Genomic DNA, 5,850 nt, shown 5'->3' on the forward strand with positions numbered 1-5,850 from the left:
CAAGCTATCTAAGGATGGTACTATAGAACGCCACCTCAAGGTAGGCCTAGTGGCGCCATCTCTTGGTCAGGCCGGAAACTTATCAATCCACCCTCGTATGCCCTTAATACCAACAGACCCAGGTATATTTTTGGGAAAATCTTTAGCATCCGTAAAAGAGAGTAATATTCGAGTCTATTGCATTAATACTACTACCAGAGACGTAGATCTCTCAGTTTCGCCCGTGACATTACAAGAATTCGAGACTGTTGAATCAATTTCTAAATCTGCAAGTAAAGACATTAGCAAAACTTGAATGAAGAAAATAGTGAAGACGGTAACGAAGCCAACCCAAATGCTAACAAAAACGATACTAAAGACACTAGTAAAAACGTTAAAAAATGCATTACTACGAGGGGTGTTCAAAAAGTAAGTTTCCCTGCTCCGGGAAAAAATCAAAACACAATTTTTAGGTTAAAGTAACATATGTATTTATTGCTTGAGTTATAAACTATTTTTCTACATAGTCCCCTTGGACTTGAATACATTTTTTATATCTGTTCTCAAGCTTTGACAAACCTTGTTTATAAAAATCCGTGCCCTGTTTTTTAAAGAATAATTTAACAAAGTCTTTCACTTTATCATTTGAATTGAAGTGATGGCCACCCAAACTTTCCTTTAACTTAGGAAAAAGAAAAAAGTCACTTGGTGCGAGATCTGGAGAGTAGGGTGGGTATGATTTTTTCGATTGCTGCGACTGCATTATCTGTAATGGCGGTTTTTGGCCTGCCCTCACGCTGCTCATCATGAACTTCTCCACGTCCCTCGAGAAAATATGTACGCCACCGACGCACCATTTACACACTCATGCATTTTTCACCATAAGTATGCACTAATTCAGTGTGAATTTCGTTGCCATTAAGCCCTTTTGCAGTTAAAAAGCGAATAACTGCACGCAACTCACAATTGGACACGTTCTTGACAGGTAGCTCCATGGTTTCCGAGCCGGTACTGATGAAAAAAATTTTTTCGGCAGCTAAGACCGGTTCCGCTCTTATCAGTATATTTTAAACTAAAACTATGTTCGGTCCCAGCTCGCTAGATGGCGCTGGGGCAAAACGGCAGACTAGGGAAACTTACTTTTTGAACACCCCTCGTAATAAAAAACGCGAAACTACTCCCGCTGAACGATTTAAAAAATTACTAACAGAACTTCATTTATCCAATTTGAACAAAGAGAAAAAAGAAAGTCTTTTGAAATGTATAAGAAAATTTCCTTATCAATTCTTTTTGGAAGGAGACAAATTAGGTTGTACGAATGTTTTGAAACATAAAATTAGAACCGTAGATGATAAACCCGTGAATAAACCAAACTATGGGTATCCCGTAGTACATAAAGAAGTAATAGCACAAGAAACAAATAAATTAAACGAACAAAATGCAGTATCGCCTTCTAGCTCACCTTATAACTCTCCGGTTTGGGTAGTACCGAAAAAGATGGACTATAAGGCAGTGGTCGGCACGCTCTTGCCCAGGGCAGGGTACCCTGCCGTGGCTGCCCTACGGTCTACTTTCAGGGCAGTACCTGCGAGCTTGGCCAGACCACCCCTTTCCTCAGGGGTCCTTTGTTAGTAAATGGGAAAAATGTGACATTAAAAAATTCGTAATTTTGCAATCAGTGAGTTGAAAGTAATATATTTGGAATCTCCATATTTTTCCGATTCCAAAGACATGTAATTTGTCTATAAAGGTAGAAAATTTGAGAAGTATTTACTATTAAATTGACTGTAAAGCTGATGTTTCTTGATATTAAATTCCTTCAAATTTTTAACTTTTCTAGGCAAGTAATATATCACTGAAATCGGAAGAATTCGTAGATGCCTGTGGACAAAAGACCCTTACTGGAGTAAGCTCATTCACACTAAGGTACATGGGTAGACCGAAAAGTAGTAGAAAAAATTAAGTCGGGTGGAGCCTGACCATACCTGAAAATTAAGCAAAAAGTTTGCCGACCACTGCTCTAAGGGTAACAAAAAGTGGCGAATGGCCATAGACTATCGCGCTCTTAACGAAAGGACTGTCGGGGATGCTTACCCTCTCCCCAATATTACATCTATATTGGATCAGTTGGGTGGCTCTCGATATTTCACCATGCTCGATCTCGCGTCTGGGTTTCACCAGATCGAAATCGATCCGGCGGACGGACAAAAGACAGCTTTTTCAGCCCTTTTTGACCATCTCGAATTTAATAGGATGCCTTTTGGTCTGAAATCCGCACCCGCCACGTTTCAGCGGCCAATGGATATTGTTTTATCAGGGATGCAAGGGGTTGAACTCTTTGTATATATGGACGATATTGTCATTTACGCTAAATCTGTACAAGAACACAACGAAAAATTAGAAAAATTATTATGTTTTTAAAGACTGCTGGACTTATTTTACAGCTTGATAAATGTAGGTTTTTATGCAAAGAAATTGGATATTTGGGTCACATAATTTCTGAAGATGGGGTTAAACCTGATCCGAAATAAATCGAAGCCGTGAGCAACTTCCTTCGTCCTAAGGGTCGTAAAAATATTAAACAGTTTTTGGGTTTAGCAGGGTACTACCGGTGATTTATACCAAATTTTGCTACGATTGCTAAACCATTGACTTTGATATTAAAAAAGGATGTGCTATTTTCCTGGTCTCAATGTTCCGAAAGCGCTTTTAATAAATTGAAAAATATTCTCTGAACGCAACTGCTATTGCAGTACCCGAAATTCGACAAGCCATTCATAATTACTACAGATGCTTCTGATTTTGCTATAGGAGTCATATTAAGTCAAGGTGAAATTGGTAAAGATTTACCTATTGCGTATGCGTCGCGAACTATGATTGAAGCAGAAATAAATTTTATAAAAACAGAGAAAGAACTGTTAGCTATTATGTTTGCTGTTAAACATTTTCGACTATATATCTATAGTACTAAATTTACGTTGGTTATAGATCACAAAGCATTAGTATGGTTAGACAAGTTAAAGGACCCTACGATGTGATCCCGTTTAACTCGATGGAAAGTAAAATTACAAGGATATGAATGCAAAATAATATATAAGCCAGGTCGTGTTAATGCCAATGCGGATGCGCTTTCACGAAATCCAGTAAATTTTAATGAGAAAAAGAGTAAAGAGAATATTGATGGTGGGGATGATCATGACGATGCTGCAAAGGGCTATAGGTCGAACATTGGCTGCTTCTCCGGAAGCAAAGTCCTCTACCACGAATATCCTATAGAAAGAGTTTTTGTTGGTAATTGTTGTTTCGAAGATGAGATAGAAGTTGATGAAGCATTCGTTGAGTGCGTTGGGTGCGGGTGGCAGTGAGGTGAGCGCACAGACCTTCCCTCTTCTCCCTGGTTACGGAAGTGCGATGAGGGCACGGGGCTTTGGCACCTCCGGAAGAAAGTGCTTGTCTGAGAAATAGGCTGAAGGAAGGGGGAGAGAGATGACCAGTTTTGGCGTCGGCTCTTCCATTCCGAGTCGGGAAGGAACTTCTTACTGTGGTGTCCGGTCCCTGGGGAGGTGTCTTCGATGGAGGAGGCACGGTCCCCGGGAAGGAGGTTACGTCCTATGGGCACCTGCCTTCCAGAGGGGGTATTAGGTGGACCAGCTGGCCACGCGGAAGATAAGAACGTACCCGCAGAGCTTTTAATAGACCTCGAGAGTACGGAAGGTTGTTGCGTCCTATGGGCACCTGCCATCCAGAGCAATAAAGATGTTTGTGAGAGAACGGAAGGAGATTGCGTCCTATGGGCACCTGCTATCCAGAGTAGTAAAAAGGTTTATGAGAGTACGGAAGGAGGTTGCGTCCTATGGGCACCTTCCATCCAGAGTAATGATGCCGTTTGTGAGAGTACGGCTGTTGAGTTTTTAGTTGACTCTTCTCTGCAGAGTACGGAAGGGGGTTGCGTCCTATGGGCACCCGCCATCCACATTAAAAAAGATTTTTATGAGAGTAAGGCAGTTGAGTATTTAGTTAATGATTTTGATGATGATGTTTTGAGTGAAAATGAGACAGAAAAATTAAACGAAATTTTTGGAAATTTTCTGAAAAGTAGTGATGAGACGAATAACAAAGACGTAAGACCTAAAAAACGATTGAAATTGAACGAAAGCGCTTCCGCAGAGGCAACACAAATTTTCCATGCAGGGTTGAAACAGGGTAATCCGATACTTACTCCATTATTTAAGTTGAGTCGAGATAAAGTATGGATGAGGAATGACAATATACTAAATTTCGTTTCATGTGATGGGGTACTTAATACACCCCTGGCTAGGGAATTACTGGACAATTCCATAATTAGACTCTCGAACCTGAAAGAGACAGAAGCAGAAATTGGTTACGTAACATCAAAAATTCATGATAAGCGTTTAGTTTATAATTTGTTTATTAAAAAGAAATTTGATTCTAAAGCTTTTTTAAAGAATATAGAGACTTCGGTGATAACGCTAAGAGAGGCTATGGAAGCTACAAATACTAAAACTTTTAGTTGGTCGCGAGAAGGGAATGTATTCGATAAATTGTCCTGGTCAGTCATTGAAAAAGTTTTCAGAAGACATTTCGGTAAGGGAGGTTACCAGATAACAGTATGTACAGGTGAAGTCGAAGTTCCTGAGGCGGAAAAGCGCCCGGAAATTATTAGAGAGTCTGATGATTCAACCGTGGGTGGTCATAAGGGAGAAGCAAAAACTTTAGAAAGAATTCGGGAACGATTTTATTGGAAAGGTATGAGGGATGAGATTAGAGATTATGTAAAAACATGTGAAGCATGTCAGAAGCGAAAGTTGACAAGAGTAAAGACAAAAATGCCCATGCGAATTACTGACACTCCTACTAGAGTTTTCAAGAAAGTACAAATTGATATTGTAGGTCCTATGCCCGTAACCGAATCGGGAAATCAGTATACGTTGACTTGGCAGGGTTGTTTAAGTAAATACTCAGGTGTGATTCCGCTTTCAAAAATAGACTCGCCTTACATTGCAGTAGCTTTAACAGAACATTAAATTTGCGTTTTTGGATGCCCCGAAATAATATAAACTGATCAAGGATCACAATTTATGAACAACATTATGAACAGTATTGCTACAATATTTAAAATTCGGAAATATCATTCTGGCGCTTATCCACAATTTCTGGGGGCGTTAGAAAGAAGTCACCACAAATTTGTGGAATACTTACGCAATTATAGTGAGCGAAGTAACTGGGACCAATGGCTTTTGTTTGCCATTTTTTCCTTTAATACTTCCTTTCACGAGTCCACTGGCATGACTGCTCACGAAGTGGTATTTGGGAGAAGGGCACGATTTCCTTCCGAATTTGGAGACGAAAAAATACCGATGACATATATGTGCTATTAGTTGACGAAGTTTTAAAACGAATTGTAGAAACAGAATCACTTGCTTCAGCTCGATTAGAAGCTGCAAAAAGACGTTGTAAAAAATATTACGACGAAAAGATCAACGAAAAAAAGTTTGAGTCAAATCAATACGTTTATGTACTAATTAATACGAGGGAGGACAAATTTGATGACTATTATTCAGGCCCATTTAAAATCGTTCGAGTCATTGATGATCTCAACGTAGAGTTGCAAATCACACCAAAGCAAACTTCTATTGTTCATGTAAATCGAATCAAACATGCATGATTGAGATACGTTTAAACTTAAATTTGAAAATTAATATTACAATTTATTTTTGCAATCTTCATAACAATTGTAGTATATAAAAAAACGCCTCTGTAAACTTGTAAATTACCGGATGTCCAATTGATTATCAAAAATTGTAATTTATTGAGAATTAAATCACTTATCATTAAATTGCTAATATTAAA

Source organism: Belonocnema kinseyi, chromosome 1 (genome assembly GCF_010883055.1).
Source record: "Belonocnema kinseyi isolate 2016_QV_RU_SX_M_011 chromosome 1, B_treatae_v1, whole genome shotgun sequence".
NCBI classification, from domain to species: Eukaryota; Metazoa; Arthropoda; class Insecta; order Hymenoptera; family Cynipidae; genus Belonocnema; species Belonocnema kinseyi.